The sequence below is a fragment of the Schistocerca serialis genome, chromosome 1 (genome assembly GCF_023864345.2).
Source record: "Schistocerca serialis cubense isolate TAMUIC-IGC-003099 chromosome 1, iqSchSeri2.2, whole genome shotgun sequence".
Lineage (NCBI taxonomy): Eukaryota > Metazoa > Arthropoda > Insecta > Orthoptera > Acrididae > Schistocerca > Schistocerca serialis.
The window spans coordinates 1169430817-1169454102 of NC_064638.1; the positions used below are offsets into that span (position 1 = coordinate 1169430817).

General features: G+C 44.4%; 1 protein-coding gene across 1 annotated transcript in view; it reads right to left on the reverse strand.

The window, feature by feature from the left end:
* LOC126456267 (facilitated trehalose transporter Tret1-2 homolog) overlaps nt 1-23286 on the reverse strand; it is a 144493-nt gene that overhangs the window by 53562 nt on the left and 67645 nt on the right. The window lies entirely within an intron of this gene.

Sequence of the window (23286 nt, forward strand, 5' to 3'; positions counted from 1 at the left end):
TTTGTTTGGCAATGATGGCCGCATTTTGGTTCGCCCCACACAGGGGGCGTGACATCACAGTGACTGCATTCGCACACGACATGCAGCACCAACGCAAGGTTCAAAATGGTTCAAATGGCTCTGAGCACTATGCGACTTAACTTCTGAGGTCACAAGTCGCCTAGAACTTAGAACTAATTAAACCTAACTAACCTAAGGACATCACACACATCCATGCCCGAGCCAGGATTCGAACCTGCGACCGTAGCGGTCGCCCGGCTCCAGACTGTAGCGCCTAGAACCGCACGGCCACTCCGGCCGGCACCAACGCAAGGCCTTATGGTACAGGACGCTACTGGGTACAAACACAAATCACAGTCGGTGCGTGCCCGGGGCACTGTGACCAGTGTCACCTATGTGAATGACATACTGCGCCCCGTAGCCATACCCTTTCTGCACAACACCCCAGACGCCATTTTTCAGTAAGACAATGCACGACCACACGTTGCTGCACGAACACGTGCCTTCTTGGTGTCACAGGATGTCAGCCTTTTATCCTGGCCTGCCAGACCACCAGACATGTCACCAATCGAAGATGTGTGGGATATGGTGAGACAACGGGAGCAGCGCTGTGACCCAGTGCCAACCACCACAGATGAACTTTGGAGCCAGATGAACGCAGCAGGGGTGACTATACCACAGGACGCTATTCGCGCCTTATACACATCGATACTACCACGCTTGGAACAAGTTATCAAGGCCCATGGCGGAACCTGTGCCTGCTTGGCGAAACTGCATGGTGAACCGAGGTGACTTAAATGCTAACTGTTTTTGCAGAACATACTGATGTACATGTCTTGTCTTGTGACAGCCAGAGCGAGAGCACCAGCAGCAGCGAGTACTGTTTGTATAAAGCGTTTATTTTGCATTTTGTTTACGACCATCCACTAAGGAAGGGATTCTATTTGTGTTTATCTGCTCTGCATAGTAACTAACAGTTCTTGATAAAACTTTACGTAGTTTTCGTGTTAGATTTCTTAGTGTTTTCTTGATCGTTTAGAACAGAAAGCGCCCTAAAACCGTCTTTTGTTTGTTTCGCGGCCGTTAGCCACTAGTCACTTGAATCAGCAGTTGTCTTGTGACAGCCAGAGCGAGAGCACCAGCAGCAGCGAGTACTGTTTGTATAAAGCGTTTTTGTACTTATTTGCTGCGCTTAGCTTTTAAATAGTTTTTCTGGGAAAACCTAGCGTAGTTTTCGCGTCTCGTATTTCAGTGAGTGTTTCTTGATTATCAGAGTAGCTCATCAGAAGATTATCTTGGGAATTTGTCACCGTATAGAGTAGGGTAAACATAGTCATGTGTAGGGACCGTGGTTGTTGTGAGCGGACGCAAGGAGAATTGGCCACTCTTCGGGGGCAGGTGGAGGCTTTGTCTGTTAGGCTCATCGAGCTCGAGGCGCAGGCGTCGGCTCGTAGTGGCGTTGGGGCAACTGTGGTGAGACCTATGCCTACTTCGGTGGCCTTGGAATCACATGGAACCCCTGATGTCGCTGCGTCTTCCGGCAGTGAGCATCTTACCGGTCAGCCATCACTCCAGGGTGAATGGCGGACAGTGGTGGGCTCGCGCGTGCCTGGCCGAAAGGCGAAGGTGGGATCTGGCCGCGTGGCAGCTGCCTTACCCCTTTCCAACAGGTACGGGGTGCTTCCTAGTGGTGATGACATCGTTTCCGAGCCACCACAGGATGCCTCGCCTGTTGGGCCAGTGGCCGATTCTCCGGCAAGGTCCCGACAGTCACAGAGGGCGGGCCTATTAGTTATAGGGAGCTCCAACGTTAGGCGGGTTATGGAGCCCCTCAGGAAAATAGCGGGTAGGTCGGGGAAGAATGCCAGTGTGCACTCGGTGTGCTTGCCGGGGGGTCTCGTCCGTAATGTGGAGGAGGCCCTTCCGGCAGCTATTGAACGCACTGGGTGTGACCGGCTGCAGATAGTAGCACATGTCGGAACGAATGACGCCTGCCGCTTGGGTTCTGAGGCCATCCTTGGTTCCTTCCGGCGGCTGGCTGATTTGGTGAAGACAACCAGCATCGCACGCGGAGTGCAAACTGAGCTTAATATCTGCAGCATAGTGCCCAGAGTCGATCGCGGTCCTCTGGTTTGGAGCCGTGTGGAGGGTCTAAACCAGAAGCTCAGACGACTCTGCGACTATAATGGTTGCAAATTCATCGACCTCCGTTATTGGGTGGAGAACTGTAGGGCCCCCCTAGACAGGTCAGGCGTGCACTACACACCGGAAGCAGCTACTAGGGTAGCAGAGTACGTGTGGCGTGCACACGGGGGTTTTTTAGGTTAGAGGGACCCCCCCTTGGGCGAAACGATAAAATACCTGACGGCTTACCAGAGAGGACATTATCATCGTTGATAAAGAACGTCCGTCCTCAGAGACCAAAAACAGGAAAAGTTAACGTAATATTGGTAAACTGCAGGAGTATCCAGGGCAAGGTTCCTGAATTAGTATCTCTTATTGAAGGAAATAGTGCGCATATAGTATTAGGAACGGAAAGTTGGTTAAAACCGGAAGTGAACAGTAACGAAATCCTAGACACAGAATGGAATATATACCGCAAGGATAGGATAAACGCCAATGGTGGAGGAGTATTTATAGCAGTAAAGAATTCAATAATATCCAGTGAAGTTATTAGCGAATGCGAATGTGAACTAATCTGGGTTAAGTTAAGTATCAAAGGTGGGTCAGATATGATAGTCGGATGCTTCTATAGACCACCTGCATCAGCAACCGTAGTAGTTGAGCGCCTCAGAGAGAACCTGCAGAACGTCGTGAAGAAGTTTCGTGATCATACTATTGTAATAGGGGGAGACTTCAATCTACCAGGTATAGAATGGGATAGTCACACAATCAGAACTGGAGCCAGGGACAGAGACTCTTGTGACATTATCCTGACTGCCTTGTCCGAGAATTACTTCGAGCAGATAGTTAGAGAACCAACTCGTGAAGCTAACGTTTTAGACCTCATAGCAACAAATAGACCGGAACTTTTCGACTCCGTGAATGTAGAAGAGGGTATCAGTGATCATAAGTCAGTGGTTGCATCAATGACTACAAGTGTAATAAGAAATGCCAAGAAAGGAAGGAAAATATATTTGCTTAACAAGAGTGATAGGGCACAAATCGCAGAATATCTGAGTGACCACCATCAAACGTTCATTTCTGAGGAAGAGGATGTGGAACAAAAATGGAAAAAATTCAGAAACATCGTCCAGTACGCCTTAGATAAGTTCGTACCGACTAAGGTCCAAAGCGAGGGGAAAGATCCACCGTGGTATAACAATCATGTACGAAAGGTACTACGGAAACAAAGAAAGCTTCATCATAGGTTTAAGAGTAGTCGAATCATAACTGATAAGGAAAAGCTGAACGAAGCGAAAAAGAGCGTAAAGAGAGCAATGAGAGAAGCATTCAACGAATTCGAACATAAAACATTGGCAAACAATCTAAACAAGAACCCTAAAAAGTTTTGGTCATATGTAAAATCGGTAAGCGGATCTAAATCCCCTATTCAGTCACTCGTTGACCACGATGGCACCGAAACAGAGGACGACCGAAGAAAGGCAGAAATACTGAATTCAGTGTTCCGAAACTGTTTCACTGCGGAAAATCGTAACACGGTCCCTGACTTCAGCCGTCGCACGGACGCCAAAATGGAAAATATTGAAATAAACGATATCGGAATTGAAAAACAACTGCTATCACTTAGTAGCGGAAAAGCATCCGGACCAGACGAGATACCCTTAAGATTCTACAGTGATTATGCTAAAGAACTTGCCCCCTTTCTATCAGCAATTTATCGTAGATCGCTGGAAGAACGTAAAGTACCTAGCGACTGGAAGAAAGCGCAGGTCGTTCCCATTTTCAAGAAGGGTCATAAATCAGATGCGAATAATTATAGGCCTATTTCGCTTACGTCAATCTGTTGTAGAATAATGGAACATGTTTTGTGTTCTCGTATTATGACGTTCTTAGATAATACAAATCTCCTTCATCATAACCAACATGGATTCCGCAAACAGAGATCATGTGAAACTCAGCTCGCCCTATTTGCCCAAGAAATTCACAGTGCCGCAGACACTGGCGAGCAGATTGATGCCGTATTCCTGGACTTCAGGAAGGCATTTGATACGGTTCCGCACTTACGTTTAGTGAAAAAAATACGAGCTTACGGAATATCGGACCAGGTTTGTGATTGGATTCAGGATTTCCTAGAAGAAAGAACACAACATGTAATTCTTAACGGTTCAAAATCTGCAGATGTAGAGGTAATTTCGGGAGTACCGCAGGGAAGCGTGATAGGACCTTTATTGTTTACAATATACATAAATGACTTAGTTGACAACATCGGTAGCTCCGTGAGGCTATTTGCAGATGACACGGTTGTCTACAAGAAAGTAGCAACATCAGAAGACTCGTACGTACTCCAGGAGGACCTGCAGAGGATTAATGCATGGTGCGACAGCTGGCAGCTTTCCCTAAACGTAGATAAATGTAATATAATGCGCATACATAGGGGCAGAAATCCATTCCAGTACGATTATGCCATAGGTGGTAAATCATTGGAAGCGGTAACGACCGTAAAATACTTAGGAGTTACTATCCGGAGCGATCTGAAGTGGAATGATCACATAAAACAAATAGTGGGAAAAGCAGGCGCCAGGTTGAGATTCATAGGAAGAATTCTAAGAAAATGTGACTCATCGACGAAAGAAGTAGCTTACAAAACGCTTGTTCGTCCGATTCTTGAGTATTGCTCATCAGTATGGGACCCTTACCAGGTTGGATTAATAGAAGAGATAGACATGATCCAGCGAAAAGCCGCGCGATTCGTCATGGGGACATTTAGTCAGCGCGAGAGCGTTACGGAGATGCTGAACAAGCTCCAGTGGCGGACACTTCAAGAAAGGCGTTACGCAATACGGAGAGGTTTATTATCGAAATTACGAGAGAGCACATTCCGGGAAGAGATGGGCAACATATTACTACCGCCCACATATATCTCGCGTAATGATCACAACGAAAAGATCCGAGAAATTAGAGCAAATACGGAGACTTACAAGCAGTCGTTCTTCCCACGCACAATTCGTGAATGGAACAGGGAAGGGGGGATCAGATAGTGGTACAATAAGTACCCTCCGCCACACACCGTAAGGTGGCTCGCGGAGTATAGATGTAGATGTAGATGTCCTGTGAATATGAACGTCCTATCTCCAGTCATTCAAGGTGTTCTGTTTTTTTTCTGAACATTTCTTACAGCTCTGAACATTAGCAGAAAGCGTTACAGGAACCCTGTGGAATGACTGAGTGAGAGGTACGAATAACCTAAACCGCAATAAAACATTAGTACTAAATAAATGTCGTGTGACTTGGGCCCCCCGTCGGGTAGACCGTTCGCCGGGTGTAAGTCTTTCGATTTGACGCCCTTCGGCGACTTTCGCGTCGATAGGGATGAAATGATGATGATTAGGACACCACAGCACTCAATCCCTGAGCAGAGAAAATCTCCGACCCAGCCGGGAATCGAGCCCGGGCCCTTATGATTAACAATCTGTCGCGCTGACCACTCAGCTACCGGGGGCGGACAACGTTAGTACTGCAAGGACCATATAGCATATTCGTCATCAGTACTTTGTTCCAAGGTCATGTGTCAATGCATTTGACTTTTCTCGATTAAGAAGGTGGTTCCACCTTTTGTTTGACGTGGCCTTCAACAACTGCATACAAACAGCTCCAGGTCCTGTTGCTTTGGTATTTTTTAATTGTTTAACAATCACCAGCACCGCCGCTCAGTTCTATATGGAGACTATACAGTAAGATCCATGAAACTATAAGTGAAAGAGAAGCTGAGGAAGTAGAACAACAGAGTGGCTTCCGATGATGATATCTGCATCGTTAGACAGGTGACTGACAAGAGAATGGCACATAATTTGGAGACACACTTGGTTTTTACAGATATGCAAAAGGCCTACGACAGTGTACCACTTTATAGGATATGGGAAGCAATGAATAACCAGAACATTGGTAAATGTTATGTGCAAGCCGTTAGAAAGCAGCATTCAGATAATAATCGCGTAAAAGTTGGGAAGTTATTGTCACTGAAATTTAAGGTTAGCAAAGGGCTGACGCAAGGGTACTGCTTATTGCCTACTGCATTTAAAGTGTTTTCGAACGAAGCACTGAAAACTTGGAAAACAAAGTTAAAAAACATGGGAATTAGAATAGGTGATGATATCCGGTTGTCCCTAAGTTTCGTCGACGATCAGGTCACTTTCGCTGAGGAAGAAGAGGATGTACATTGTACCTTAAGAAAGCTTATAGATGCATGTGAGCAATGGATGTTTGAAAATAAAATTCACAAAGACCGAATATTTGGTCGTTACAGGTATAGAAATGGATCTGTTACGGATGATGGATATTTAGTAAAGTATAGGCCATCATCCAGATATTTAGTAACAATCATTTCGGACGAGGGTAGAAGTTACGAGGAAATAAAGCACAGAACAGAAAAGCGAAAGGTATCAATTAAACAGCTACACTCCATTATTTGGAATAAAAATACGTCTATAAATTTGAAAAGGACGATATAAAAAACTGTAGCTGAGAGGATTGCTCTGTATGGCGATGAACTGTGGGAAGTCTCCATCATCGACGAGAAGAAATGGAGTTTTGGAGACGAAGTTGTGAAGTAACAAGAAGAGACAAAATAAAAAATGAAGTACTTCGAGAACAGATGGGAGTTACCAAGGATAGTGTACACGCACTTGAAAAGAATTGCCTCACATGGTACGGATATCTTATAAGAACGCCAGAAAATAGGTGATGGCCTTCTAAAATGTGGCACCGAAGAACTGCATGAGACAGAAAAAGAGGAAGATCCCGTCTACAATGGAATGATAGAGTGAGGAGTGTGATGCAAACAGGGCATGCAAGAAGAGGACAGGCAAGATAGAACGAGATGGAAACTCGGATGCGAGAGACGCTGCGTGGTGTACATTGCTTACAAACAAATAAAAAATGTATCAACAAATGTTTGTCTACCAGGCGGACGTTCACAAGCATGACTGCCTCTCTTGTATCTTTATTCGTTACGAAGGTACAAACGACAGTACAACTTTTTAAAATAACTCCATATATATTTTATTCTGTGATCCACACCTTCTCACTTGTTCAAAAACGTTCACGTACTCACGTAATCTCGACACTGAACTTAATAAGAGACAGAAACAAGTATCTCTAATACCATTTTGTAGTACTGAAATCCATTGTGAGCACAAAAAGTGGTTGATGGTAACGTGGCGGAAAATTGGTGCCACGAAGGGCGTTCAAAAAGTTTTGCGCAGTAGTCTCCAATTGTTTTAATTTTTTGCAGGAGGAGAATGGATTTTTTTGTGAACATACTTGGACCATTTAGCTATAAGTTGGTATATAAAAGTATTTTCTTTTATTTACAGGTGAAGTAGATGTCAGGTTGCAACAACGGTCGGTGATGGAGTTCCTCTTCAAGACCGGCGATGACTCTGCCACATCGATTCACAGGAAGTTGTTCCCTGTTTATGGGGAGGACACAGTGCATCGCAGCAGTATCCACCGGTGGTTGCAGAGGTTTACTGAAGGTGATTTCTCTCTACTGGACAATCCACGATGCGGTAGACCATCGACGGCAGTGAGTGATGTGAATAAGGAGAGCATTGATCAAATCATCCAAAATGACACATGTGTGACGACACGACAGCTTGCTGAAATGACTCGTTTGTCATTGGATAGTGTGGTATCGCTGGTACAGTCACTAGGGTACAGAAAAATCTGTGCACGTTGGATGCCTAGATTATTGACAAAAGAAATGAAAACGACGAGGAAGAATGAGTGCGAGGGTCTCATGAAGAACTTTACTGAAGAGTGGAAACAGTGTTTTGATGGCGTCATTACCCAGGATGAAACATGGTTATTTTTGTCCGAACCTGAGAGCAGAACCCAGTCCATGGAGTGGCGTCATCCGGGTTTCCCTCGGAAGAAGAAACCAAGACTTTCACGAACAGCAGGCCGAAAGGTGATGGCCTCCTTCTTCTGGGATCAGTGTGGTGTCATTTTCATTAACTTTTTGGAACCTGGCTCCACAATTAACCGGGTCCATTACTGTTTGTCATTGGACAAGCTGCGACGTGCCATCAAGACCCACAGACCACATCTTCAGGGGCAGCTCATCAGACTACACCATGACAATGCCAAACCCCATACAGCCCTTATGACGCAGGAGAAAATCAGGAAACAGTGTTTTGATGGCGTCATTACCCAGGATGAAACATGGTTATTTTTGTCCGAACCTGAGAGCAGAACCCAGTCCACGGAGTGGCGTCATCCGGGTTTCCCTCGGAAGAAGAAACCAAGACTTTCACGAACAGCAGGCCGAAAGGTGATGGCCTCCTTCTTCTGGGATCAGTGTGGTGTCATTTTCATTAACTTTTTGGAACCTGGCTCCACAATTAACCGGGTCCATTACTGTTTGTCATTGGACAAGCTGCGACGTGCCATCAAGACCCACAGACCACATCTTCAGGGGCAGCTCATCAGACTACACCATGACAATGCCAAACCCCATACAGCCCTTATGACGCAGGAGAAAATCAGGAAACAGTGTTTTGATGGCGTCATTACCCAGGATGAAACATGGTTATTTTTGTCCGAACCTGAGAGCAGAACCCAGTCCATGGAGTGGCGTCATCCGGGTTTCCCTCGGAAGAAGAAACCAAGACTTTCACGAACAGCAGGCCGAAAGGTGATGGCCTCCTTCTTCTGGGATCAGTGTGGTGTCATTTTCATTAACTTTTTGGAACCTGGCTCCACAATTAACCGGGTCCATTACTGTTTGTCATTGGACAAGCTGCGACGTGCCATCAAGACCCACAGACCACATCTTCAGGGGCAGCTCATCAGACTACACCATGACAATGCCAAACCCCATACAGCCCTTATGACGCAGGAGAAAATCAGGAAACAGTGTTTTGATGGCGTCATTACCCAGGATGAAACATGGTTATTTTTGTCCGAACCTGAGAGCAGAACCCAGTCCATGGAGTGGCGTCATCCGGGTTTCCCTCGGAAGAAGAAACCAAGACTTTCACGAACAGCAGGCCGAAAGGTGATGGCCTCCTTCTTCTGGGATCAGTGTGGTGTCATTTTCATTAACTTTTTGGAACCTGGCTCCACAATTAACCGGGTCCATTACTGTTTGTCATTGGACAAGCTGCGACGTGCCATCAAGACCCACAGACCACATCTTCAGGGGCAGCTCATCAGACTACACCATGACAATGCCAAACCCCATACAGCCCTTATGACGCAGGAGAAAATCAGGAAACAGTGTTTTGATGGCGTCATTACCCAGGATGAAACATGGTTATTTTTGTCCGAACCTGAGAGCAGAACCCAGTCCATGGAGTGGCGTCATCCGGGTTTCCCTCGGAAGAAGAAACCAAGACTTTCACGAACAGCAGGCCGAAAGGTGATGGCCTCCTTCTTCTGGGATCAGTGTGGTGTCATTTTCATTAACTTTTTGGAACCTGGCTCCACAATTAACCGGGTCCATTACTGTTTGTCATTGGACAAGCTGCGACGTGCCATCAAGACCCACAGACCACATCTTCAGGGGCAGCTCATCAGACTACACCATGACAATGCCAAACCCCATACAGCCCTTATGACGCAGGAGAAAATCAGGAAAATGGGTTGGAAAATTGTTCCTCATCCTCCCTACAGTCCGGACTTGGCTCCACTTGATTTTTACCTCTTTGGTCGTCTGAAGGCCCACCTGCGCGATAAACATTTGGTAGTGATAAAGACCTTATTTTCTGTGGCAAGCGATGGTGTAAAAGACAATCCCTAGAATTTTACCAAAGTGCATTTACATTATGGAAAGAACGTTGGGCCAAATGCGTCACAGCTGATGGAGGCTACATTGAGTAGGGTCAATGTATAGATAAATGTTCCAAGTATCTTCACAAAAAATTTTTCTCCTCTTGCAAAAAATAAAAAAAAAATTAGAGACGACTGTGCAAATCTTTTTGAACGTGCTTTGTAGAACAAGCAGAAAAGAAAGGCAACTCCAGCGTCAAAATTGCAGTCGACATTTCTAACGATGTCCTAATTGAATAAATTTGCATGACGCCAATTTAAGATGGCAAAAAACCGAAACGCGTACTCGTGTGAATAAAACGATATAAAAAACTGTCTCTTCGATGTATTTCTTAAAGTAATCCGTCGGGATGGTGGAGTCTTGCCAGAATGTCACACTCTGCAGAGTTTCTTTGCCTTAGTAGTGCTACCGAGCGAGGTGGCGCAGTAGTCAGCACATTGAACTCGCATTCGGGAGGACGACAGTTCAATCTCGCGTCCGGCCATCCCGATTTAGGTCTCTTGACCCAAATCATCTAACCCAACACTTAGTAGTATTACGCCTACTTTCAACTACGATAAAATAAAGCTAATGATGAAGCAGTTTTTAACCATGAAATGCCTTTACGTACTACACAATATATCGTTCACACGCTGAGGTGACAAAAGGTGATGCGGAAATATTGAGCCATACTGCCTCTATAGCCGTCCATAATTCCGAAAGTGTTGCCGAAACAGGATTTTGTGCACGACCTGTCCTCTCGATTTTGTTCCATAAATGTTCGATGGAATTCATGTCAGGCAATCTGAGTGGTCAAAGCATTCGCTCTAATTGTGTCTGTGCTTCAAACCAATCGTGAACATTTGTGGCCCAGTGTCGTAGCGCATTGTCATCCATAGAAATTCCATCGTTGTTTGGGAAATATGAAGTCAATGAACGAATGTAACTTGTCTCCAACTGGTAAAACATAACCATTTCCAGTTAATGATCGGTTCAGTTGGACCGGAGAGACATTCAATGTAAACACGGCGCAGACCATTATGGAACGACCATCAGCTTGCACAGTGCCATCTTGACAACTTGGGTCCATGGCTTTGTGGGGTCTGCACCACATTCGAACCCTACCGTCAGCTCTTATCAACTAAAATCGGGATTCATTTGACCAGGCCAAGGTTTTCCAATTATCTAGGGTCCAACCGATATGGTCACAACTCAGGAGAAACGCTGCAGGCGACGTCATGCTGCTAGCAAAGGCACTCGCGTCGGTGTCTGCTGCTATTGACCATTATCGTCAAATTTCGCCGCACTGCCCTAACGGATAAGTTCGTCGTTCCTGCGGTTATCTGATGCAGTGTTGCTTGTCTGTTAACACTGACAACTCTACGCAAACGCCGATGGCTCTGAAAGCCATAGGCCACTGTGTTTCCGTGGTGAGAGGTAATGACTGAAATTTAGTATTTTCGGCACACTCTCTAACATTCTGCGTGGTGTCTGTTTGTTCTAAGTCGTGTCTCCCTACCACTTTCGCGCAACGACGCTCTGGGCGCGTTTTTTAGGGAATAGGCTAGTTTGAACTTGGGACCTGTTGCTGGTAAGGAGACGCCAGACCGCACATGACACGTAGAGTTCAGAAGAGTTCAGTGAGACTAGCGATGATATAACCAAATACTTAATGATTTCAGCGTCAGCTCCACTGCACTCCCTGTAAAAGAATCTTAATACTAACTAAATTTAGTGGAAGGGGCTCAAGGCTTTCTTATTTTTAGTTAGCTGGTAAAATAACGTCGAAAAAGCAGTTAAGTTAACCACTGGAAATTTTATTCTACTCACAAAACATTGTTTATAAATTGCACTGTTGACAAAAGGAAATGTTTTAATACAGGATGATAAAAACCAACTGCGTTCAACAAAAATGTGAACGAATATTCCCTGACTGGGTTTCCAAGTTCTACAATGTATCGAAGGATGACCTATGCCATATCACATCTATAATCTAGGTTTAAGTTAAGTTTCATAAAAGAGAAAACTATCAAAATGGTCTACATTGACCCTCAATTATCTTTAATTACTTATCTAACTTGTCGTAAATTACAGTGGCTGAAGTGGCTTCTCAATAATTATATAACAGAAAAATCATCGCGTTTCAGATTTTAACTTACGTAGCAAATGTGAATACCATGAGCTTCAATTGACGATCGACACTAGTATTACGTAAAAAGGGGATGTAGCAGATGAGACTTCTGCAGTTCTGAGTGAAGCCTTAAGCGCTCAAAATTGCGGCATCGCGTGCGTTCATTACCTTGTCGGTGTTCGTCAGGGGGCGGCGGCCGGCGCAGCTGCATCCAGCTCGCCGTCTCCGAAGCAACTCCTTTTTAACTTCTCCTTACTACAATTTACCGAAGTTGGTTTAAAAAAAAAACTATCTGGCTGTGTTTTCATCTGACCAATCAGGGTCTCAATGTTAACCTTAAGCTCTGCCTACAAAAATTCTGTCTATCCAATGAGAAACGTTATACTTTTCGTGGTGGGGCAATCTTTTTAAAGTTTGCAACGTAACAGAGACGCGAAAAAGTCTCACGCTAAAACTTGCAGCTGGTGTGGCCCTTTTAGTGTTATCGTAAGATCTATACTGTTCTTCTGGAGGGCTCTATCTTTTAACATGGGCTGGGGGGTGGTCCTGTCGGTTACTTTTCGTCGTGGGGCAATGTTTTTAACGTTTGCAACGTAACAGAGACGCGAAAAAGTCTGACGCTAAAACTTGCGGCTGGTGTGGCCCTTTTAGTGTTATCATAAATCTATACTGTTCTTCTGGAGGGCTCTAGCTTTTAACATGGGCTGGGGGATGGTCCTGTCGGTTAGCTGGAGACGTGGGTGTCCGTCCCTTATCGTGGGGGCTTCTAGCTTAACACGGTTCTGCTCTCAGCTTCTGTTCTCGTTTCTCCCCTCGGAACTGTGTCTGTCTCACGGTGGGAAGGTATGACATGCATTTAGGCATTCTTGTGTTAGTCTGTGGTATTCCATTTGCTCACTCGTTACTCGTATTACTTTGGTTAATTTAATGTCACGATTTATTCGGAGCTATGTGACATACTACTGGATTTGCTTATCATGTCAGGGTTTTCATGGAAGGTGTTGGAATTGCCTGACACCTTACAACTCTTGTCACTGCAAGAGCTCGGAATATTGAATTCCTGACGATTTCCGATATGGGATGTTCCATGTGTTTATCTGCAACTGCCATTCCGCGTTCGAAGTCTGTTAATTCGCGTCATGCAGCCATAATCACTTCGGAAACCTTTTAACATGAATCACCTGAGTACACCCATGACAGCTAGGACAATGCACTGTCCTGTTATACCTCGTGTATGCGACGCTACCGCCATTTGTATATGTGCAAGTCACTATCCCAAGATTTTTATCACCTCCGTGTATTACGCCTACCTTCAATCACGATAAAATAAAACTTATGATGGCGCAGTTTTTAATGGTTCAAATGGTTCTGAGCAGTATGGGACCTAACTTCTGAGGTCATCGGTCCCCTAGAACTTAGAACTACTTAAACCTAACTGACCTAAGGACATCACACACATCCATGTCCGAGGCAGGATTCGAACCTGCGACCGTAGCGGTCGCTCGGATCCAGACTGTAGCGCCTAGAACCGCTCGGCCACTCCGGCCGGTGCAGTTTTTAATCATGGTTTGCCTTTACTGTACATAACACTACTGTACTACATGTATCCGTAGTGTAAATAAGGAAACAATATTTTATTGCTGGTTTGCTGACTTAACATTCTCAATAGATGAGTAGCATTTATTTCTTTTCGTTGGTGCACCAGGTTAGAGGTATCAAACCGGATTGGTGGCAATAATTACACGTCTGTTGTTTGCAGGTGTTTTATTCAAAATAATCTCCACTGCTATTTATATATTTCACCTACATTTCCGGCAGGCTATGAATACCACGCCAAAAAGAAGCAGTTCTTCTTTTGAAGCGAATTAATCAGCGAGCCATTTTCGTACGTTTTCATACGAATTGAGGCATTATTCAGCGAGAGCGTGTCCCTGTGATGCAAACAAATGATAATGGGACGGATTTAAGTCTGGAGAATAAGTCCTAGTATTTCCCAACTAAACGCCTCGATCGTTTCCCTGACCAGTTTTGCTGTGTGTGATAGGGCGTTGTCATGGAGCAATATGACTCTGTGTTGCCTTTTTCCATATTCCGGTCGTTTTTCACCTAATGCTCGACTTAAATCGATCATTTGCTGTTGGTAGCAATCAATGTTAACGGTTTCACCAGGTTTTAGCAGCTAATAACTTATGACACCCTTGTGAACCCACCAAACACAGAGCATTGTCTTCTTCCCAAAGCGATTTGGTCTTGCAGTGGATATCTATGGTTTGCCTTGATTCACCCATGGTATACGACGCTTATGATTCTCAAAATATATCCATTTATCATCACCTGCCACTATTCGATGGAGAAACGACTTTCTTTTGTATCTGGCGAGCAGCATTTCACAAGTGGTCTTTCGATTTGCTAGCTATCTTTCATTCAGTTCATGCGGAACCCATTTCCCCACTTTCTGCAAATTTCCCGTAGCTTTCAACCGAAGAGAAATAGCTTTCTGCGTCACATTCAATTGTTCCGCGAGTTCCTGTTGAATTTCAGTATTGTCTTCATCTAATGAAGCCTGCAATTCGTTGTCTTCGAACTTTTTCGTTGGTTTCCCGCGCTCGTCGTTTCTCATGTCAAAATCATCACTTTTGAATTTTTTGAGCCACTTCCAAGACCATGATCGCCGAAAGCTTCGACACGCATTCGATGCGATTCTGTAGCAGTTTTATTCAAATGTTAACAGAAAAACAATGCTGTCCGCAAATCTTAGTTCGTAAGCACAAAACTCGACGTGTTTACGCGTTTGAAACTGATACCGACGCATGGAACTTGGGTTACAGTGTGTTGACATTCGTCGTCAGCCGTTACAGGAAGCAGATGGCGCTGCAGATGCGATCTCACGGCCCCCTACACTGACGGCTAGCACCATCTATACTTTATAGGCAAATTCCGGTTTGATACTTCTACACTGGTATATTGTACTCATTCAAACCTTCAACAGAAGATGGCTGACTGTAAGATCGGCGTTCATTTTCCGTGTGTTTACATCTGTTTACAGTCAGCTCTACCAAGTGGACGAATTAATGTTACACCAGCTATCTGTACTTTTTGCTAGTTCCGGGGGTCATAGACAATCTTGTGTCACGTTATTACGTGAATGGTTTTCTGTGAAACAGTTTTGAACAGAGAGGAAGTGGATTACTGAATAAGCAATATAGGAGACTATTTAAAAATATGTACTGCTGATAACGTCTCCGAAGTGAACAAAGATGCAAGGACGACAATCATACTGCTTAATTTTCTTCCTGGTAGCTATAAAACATTTGCTCGGTACATTTTTTATTTTGCTTCTGGACAGACCGTTATTTGGTGTGTTCAAAATCAATGAGACACCTTGTATGGTACAATCCACCATTTACACACTTAGTTGCTCCATTTTTAACTCGTTTTTATTAGGTCGCTGTCTTCTTTGTTTGTCTATTCGGTACAAATTTTGCAGCTGATTTTAAACTTACACTCCTGGAAATGGAAAAAAGAACACATTGACACCGGTGTGTCAGACCCACCATACTTGCTCCGGACACTGCGAGAGGGCTGTACAAGCAATGATCACACGCACGGCACAGCGGACACACCAGGAACCGCGGTGTTGGCCGTCGAATGGCGCTAGCTGCGCAGCATTTGTGCACCGCCGCCGTCAGTGTCAGCCAGTTTGCCGTGGCATACGGAGCTCCATCGCAGTCTTTAACACTGGTTGCATGCCGCGACAGCGTGGACGTGAACCGTATGTGCAGTTGACGGACTTTGAGCGAGGGCGTATAGTGGGCATGCGGGAGGCCGGGTGGACGTACCGCCGAATTGCTCAACACGTGGGGCGTGAGGTCTCCACAGTACATCGATGTTGTCGCCAGTGGTCGGCGGAAGGTGCACGTGCTCGTCGACCTGGGACCGGACCGCAGCGACGCACGGATGCACGCCAAGACCGTAGGATCCTACGCAGTGCCGTAGGGGACCGCACCGCCACTTCCCAGCAAATTAGGGACACTGTTGCTCCTGGGGTATCGGCGAGGACCATTCGCAACCGTCTCCATGAAGCTGTGCTACGGTCCCGCACACCGTTAGGCCGTCTTCCGCTCACGCCCCAACATCGTGCAGCCCGCCTCCAGTGGTGTCGCGACAGGCGTGAATGGAGGGACGAATGGAGACGTGTCGTCTTCAGCGATGAGAGTCGCTTCTGCCTTGGTGCCAATGATGGTCGTATGCGTGTTTGGCGCCGTGCAGGTGAGCGCCACAATCAGGACTGCATACGACCGAGGCACACAGGGCCAACACCCGGCATCATGGTGTGGGGAGCGATCTCCTACACTGGCCGTACACCACTGGTGATCGTCGAGGGGACGCTGAATAGTGCACGGTACATCCAAACCGTCATCGAACCCATCGTTCTACCATTCCTAGACCGGCAAGGGAACTTGCTGTTCCAACAGGACAATGCACGTCCGCATGTATCCCGTGCCACCCAACGTGCTCTAGAAGGTGTAAGTCAACTACCCTGGCCAGCAAGATCTCCGGATCTGTCCCCCATTGAGCATGTTTGGGACTGGATGAAGCGTCGTCTCACGCGGTCTGCACGTCCAGCACGAACGCTGGTCCAACTGAGGCGCCAGGTGGAAATGGCATGGCAAGCCGTTCCACAGGACTACATCCAGCATCTCTACGATCGTCTCCATGGGAGAATAGCAGCCTGCATTGCTGCGAAAGGTGGATATACACTGTACTAGTGCCGACATTGTGCATGGTCTGTTGCCTGTGTCTATGTGCCTGTGGTTCTGTCAGTGTGATCATGTGATGTATCTGACCCCAGGAATGTGTCAATAAAGTTTCCCCTTCCTGGGACAATGAATTCACGGTGTTCTTATTTCAATTTCCAGGAGTGTACTTCCCGGTGAGCCAGGGACTTGAAATTTCAGACCTGTCTGAGAACTGGATGACAATGCAGCAGAGTGTGGTAATAACCATATTCCTGCAGTGGGAAGGGGGTGGAGGTGAAAACGGGGTGACGAGGAAGCTGAAAGCAGAGCGCCGCCTGTCCAATTGGAGTTCGTGCACCATAGGTGTGCTTACCAGATTGCGTCACGGCGCCTACAGGCGCAGTACAAATCACCTGCTGCACAAAGAGTCTCCGACAACTCAATCGACTTATAGGTACACTTCTGTAATGCATGAAGCAATTTCTGCCAAACTGAGCAAAAATTTACTTTGGAGTAAGACCACTCATGCACATTTACAGCTAAGGATAGGGCTGGAAAGGGATGATATAAAGGCATAACTCAGGGACGCCTGGAGCAGTTCTGCACCAAATTTGATGTATACATGACTCATTTTACTTCTTTTTTTAACTTGCTCACTTGTCTGTTGGTCTGCTCCGCAGAAATTTTGCAATTGATTTTAAAACAAATTCACAATGAGCTAGAGGCTGAAAACTTCCAACATAGCTCAGCATTCCCGTGAAGTGTTAGGAGCCTGGTTTGGAACAAAGACGTCCCAAAAAACACCGAAGAAGTTATTACATCCCAATAGTAACCTATGCATCTGAAACATGGATAATGAACAAACTAGGTGTGAGCATATCACAGGCAAGTGAAATCAAGTTCATCAGAAGTAGGAGAGGAGCAATTAGTAAAGTCTGGATGAGAAATGAAAGGGTAACGGAAATAGCGGAAGAGGTACCTTTACAGAGCAGGATAGAAACATCAAGACTAAAATGGTATGGGCACGTGAAGAGAATGGAAGACAAGAGGATTCTCAAGAAGCTACACGAAATGGAGGTGTGAAGGAAGAAGAAGACCAAGGGACAGACGGCTGAAAGATTTAGAAGAGTGTAATGAAAAATCAGGAGAGGTTTGGAACAGAGTGAACAATGAAGGGTGGAAGGAAAGCATGACTAGATGGCGAAGCTTATGTTCCAAGCAGACGTAGCATGGAGCTGGAAACTGTTCAAGATGATGATAACGATTCAGACATAAAAACATGAAATGTCAAAAATTTATTTTCAATCGTTGTTGTGGTCTTCAGTCCAAAGCCTTGTTTGCTGCAGCTCTCCATGCTACTCTATCCTGTGGAAGCCTCTTCACCTCCAAGTAGCTACTGCGACCTACATCCTTCTGAATCTGCTTACTGTATTCATTTCTTGGTTTCCATCTACGATTTTTACTCCTCAGGTCCCCCTCCAGTACTAAATTGGTGACCCCTTGGTGCCTCAGAATGTGTCCTAACAAACGATTCCTTCTTCTAGTCAAGTTGAGCCACAGATTCCTCTTTTCCCCAGTTGTATTCAGAACGTGCTCATCAGTTATGTGATCTACCCTTCTAATCCCCAGCATTCTTCTGGAGCACCACATTTCGAATGCTCTATTCTCTTCTTGTGTAAATTTCTTATCGTCCATGTCTCACTTCTGCACATGGCTACACTCCATACAAATACTTCCAGAAAGATCTTCCTGACACTTAAATCTATACCAGACGTTAACAAATTTCTCTTCTTCAGAAACGCTTATCATGCCATTCCCAGTCTACATTTTATATCCTCTCTACTTCGACCATCATCAATTATCTCTGTATGTCCATCTTTTCTTAGATGGTTGCGGGACTCGGCTGTTCGATAGATGATGTCAAATGAAACACCTTTCAGCCGTCAAATTTCCAACCTTATTTTATTTGGCAACCAGTTTCAGCGTTTTACTTCAGGCCTCTTAATGACGTGTAGGAAGAATCGCGTGTAGGAACCATCGTCTGCCGAATGTTGGTTGAGGTGATCACAATAGCAAAAATCTACTAATACCAGTATTTCTGGCCCTTTTTAGATCACAACCGAGGTAGGTTCTTCCTACACGTCGGTCAGGGGTCTGAAGATTGCGTCGTAAAACGCTGAAACTGGTTGCCAAATAAAATAAGGTTGGAAACTTGAAGGCTGAAAGGTGTTTCATGTGACAACCATCATCAATTATTTTGCTGCCCAAATAACAAAACTAACGAACTACTTTAAGTGTCTCGTTTCCTAATCTTATTCCCTCAGTATCACCTGATTTAATTTGACTACATTCCATTATCCTCGTTTTCCTTTTGTTGACGTCCACCTTGTATCCTCCTTTCAAGACACTTTCCATTCCGCTGAATTGCTCTTCCAAGTCCTCTCTGTCTCTGACAGAATTACGATGTCATCGCCAAACCTCAAAGTTTTTATTTCTTCTCCGTGCACTTTAATTCCTACTCCAAATTTTTGTTTCCTTTACTGCCTTCTCAATGTACAGATTGAATAACATTAGGGAGAGGGTGCAACCCTGTCTCATTCCCTTCTCAACCACTGTTTCCCTTTCGTGCCCCTCGACTCTTGTTACTGCCGTCTGGTTTCTGCACAAATTGTAAATAGTCTTTCGTTTCCTTTATTTTATTTCTGCTACTTTCACAATTTCAAAGAGAGTACTCCAGTCAATATCGTCAAAAGCTTTCTCTAAGTCTATATATGCTGTAAACGTATGACACTTCCTTGCAGAATAAAACTGTGTACCGGACAGAGGCTCGAACTCGAGACCTTTTCCATTCGTGGGCAAGTGCTCTACCATCTTCTTATTTTTCGATATAGTTTGTTGAACATCAGTTCAAGTGGCTCGTTGTTTCCTTTACTCAGTCCCCTGACCGAACACGCTGAGCTACCGGCCGGCTCTCGCATCCTACGTTCCAAACTTCACAGAAGCTCTCTTGCGAACCTTGCAGAACTAGAATTCCTGGAAGTAAGGATATTGTGGTTCAAATGGCTCTGAGCACTATGGGACTTAACTTCTGAGGTCATCATTCCCCTAGAACTTAGAACTACTTAAACCTAACTAACCTAAGGACACCACACACATCCATGCCCGAAGCAGGATTCGAACCTGCGACCGTAGCGGGCGCGCGATTGCAGACTGTAGCGCCTAGAATCGCTCGGCCACTTCGGCCGGCAAGGATATCGTGGAGACATGAATTAGCAACAGCCTGGGGAATATTTCCAGAACGAGATTTTTACTCTGCAGCGGAATGTGCACTGGTATGAAACACTCCGCTGCAGAGTGAAAATCTCATTCTGGAAACATCCCCCAGGCCGTGGCTAAGCCATGTCTCCGCAATATCCTTTCTTCCAGGAATGCTAGTTCCGCAAGATTCACAGAAGAGCTTCGGTGGTGTTTGGAAGGTAGAAGGTACTGGCAGAATTGAAGCTGTGAGGATGGGTCGTGAGTCGTGCTTGGGTAGCTCAAGTGGATAATAAAAAAACTGGCTAAAGGAATTAACAATCAACTTGAACGGATGTCATGTGACGTCCGCCCAGACCAGACGTGACGAACAATATCGATAAGGGAAAAAAGGAAAAAAAGAGAAAAAAGATGGTAGAGCACTTGTTCGCGAAAAGCAAAGATGCCGAGTTCGAGTCTCGGTCCGGCGCACAGTTTTAATCTACCAGGAAGTTTCGTATCAGCGCACACTCCACTGCAGAGTGAAAATTTCATTCTGGATATAAACGTAGGTTTGCCAGCATTCTCAAAAATTTTAGAAAAAGTAATGTATAGGCAGCTTCTCAACCATCTGACCACAAATAACATATTATCAAGAACACAGTTAGGATTTCTGAAGGGTTCTGATATCGAGAAGGCTATTTACACCTACAGTGAAAATGTACTTAGTTCATTAAATAACAAATTACAAGCAGCAAGCATTTTCAGTGATTTGTCAAAGGCATTTGATTGTGTGAACCACAACATCCTTTTAAATAAATTAGAATTCTATGGTGTCACGGGCAGTGCTGCAAAATGGTTCAAGTCATACCCCGCTAACAGGAAACAAAGGGTGTCAGTGCAAGGGACTAGTGAATTAAGTCATCAGTCATCATCAGAATGGGAAGAAATTACATGTAGTGTCCCACAAGGATCCATCTTAGGGCCATTGCTTTTTCTTGTGTACATTAATAATCTCTCATCAGTTACACTGCCAAAAGCAGAGTTCGTTTTGTTTGTAGATGGCACAAGTATTGCAATAAATAGTATGTCGAGTGTAATTCTAGAAAGATCTGCTAATGATATTTTCATGGATATTAATAAATGGTTTAATGCCAACTCACTGACACTGAACTTCGAAAAGACTCACTATATGCAATTCAGAACCTGTAAGAGGTTTCCACCCACCATATGCATAAAGTCTGAAGAAGAGCAGATAGAAGAGGTTGACAGTCTTAGATTCCTGGGATTACAACTTGATAATAAATTCAGTTGGGAGGAACACACCACAGAACTACAGAAACGCCTTAACAAATCTGTATTTGCATTTCCAGTGTTAGCAGACACAGGCGACATAAAAATGAAAAAGCTTGCATACTTTGCCTACTTTCATTCCATAATGTCATATGATATAATATTATGGGGTAACTCTTCAAGTCAAACAAAAGCTTTCGGAGTCCAAAAGCGTGTAATACGTATTATTTGTGGAGTAAACTCACGGACGTCCTGTAGAAACCTCTTCAAAGAACTGGGAATACTAACTACTGCCTCTCAGTATATTTACTCCTTAATGAAATTTGTCTAAGGCGCAGCAGTCATGGACTGTGCGGCTGGTCCCGGCGGAGTTTCGAGTTCTCCCTCGGGCATGGGTGTGTGTGTTTGTCCTTAGGATAATTTAGGTTAAGTAGTGTGTAAGCTTAGGGACTGATGACCTTAGCAGTTAGGTCCCATAAGATTTCACACACATTTGAACATTTTTTTGCAATTTATCCTAAATAATATATCTCTTTTTCCAACAAACAGCTCAGTTCATACATACAATACCAGGAACAAAAATGATCTGCACAGGGAGTTAAAAGCACTTACTTTAGTTAAAAACGGGGTCCACTACTCAGGAACACTCAACTTAAATAATTTGCCAGCAAACATAAAAAAATTTAGTTACAAATAAAGATCAGTTTAAAAGGAGCCCGAAAGACTCACTAGTGGCCAACTCCTCCTACTCCATTGACGAATTTTTCAATAGAAACAAATGATGTATTGTATATATTCATACTATTAGTATTGTTATTTCAGCTTAAAAAAAGTGTTGACATGTTCCACATCCACGAGAATCTCCACAGCACGGATCTATGGAACGAAAAACTAATCTAATCTAATCTAATTTCCTTAACCTACCTTCTATGAGAAGTCGTAGGGTCAGTACTTTTAAGGGGAGTAGGACGTCAAACGGGCCGACTTGGAGCAGGAGAGGCACCACAGGACATTTTAATTTCCACTGTCTATATTTGTACAAGTAAATTCATAAAACTTCGTCAGGATGACCAGGAAGGATTCAGGATTCACACTCGTAGCAGCGGAAGTTCAAAAACGTAACAAAATAATTTTTTTACGTGTAAATTTCATCATTTTTTCACTTACTTTTGGCTGCATTTGTTGCTATAGGTACACTTTTCTTCATAAGTAAGAGGGACTGTTCGATGAATTTTGCACAGCATACAAACCATACTCACAGGTGTCTGAAGCCGGCCGCGGTGGTCTCGCGGTTAAGGCGATCAGTCCGGAGCCGCGCGACTGCTACGGTCGCAGGTTCGAATCCTGCCTCGGGCATGGATGTGTGTGAAGTCCTTAGGTTAGTTAGGTTTAAGTAGTTCTAAGTTCCAGGGGACTGATGACCACAGATGTTAAGTCCCATAGTGCTCAGAGCCATTGAGCCACAGGTGTCTGAAACTCTAGAATCTATTTAATTTACGAAAAAATGAATGAGCTGTTACGTTTTACACTTTAGATTTAGAAAAAAATCAAATTTTGTAGTTAATTATTTCAATTTTTACCACAGTTTTTAATAGATTTGGAAAATTCTAGAGTTTCATACACCTGTAAGTATGGTTTGTATACTGTGCAAAATTCATCAAAGAATCTCTCTTACTTGTGAAGAAAAATGCACCTACAGCAACAAATGCAGCCAACAGTAAGTGAAAATATGATGAAATTTCATATCTAAAAAAATTTATTTTATTATGTTTTTGCACTTCGACTGCTACGAGTGTGAATCCTGAATCCCTCCTGGTGATGCTGAATAAGTTTTATGAATTTATTTGTAAAAGTATAGAGAGTAGAAAATAAAATGTCCTGTAGTGCCTCTCCTGCTCCAAGTCGGCCCGTTTGACGTCCTACCCCCCTTAACTGAATAATTGTTAATTTTGTGC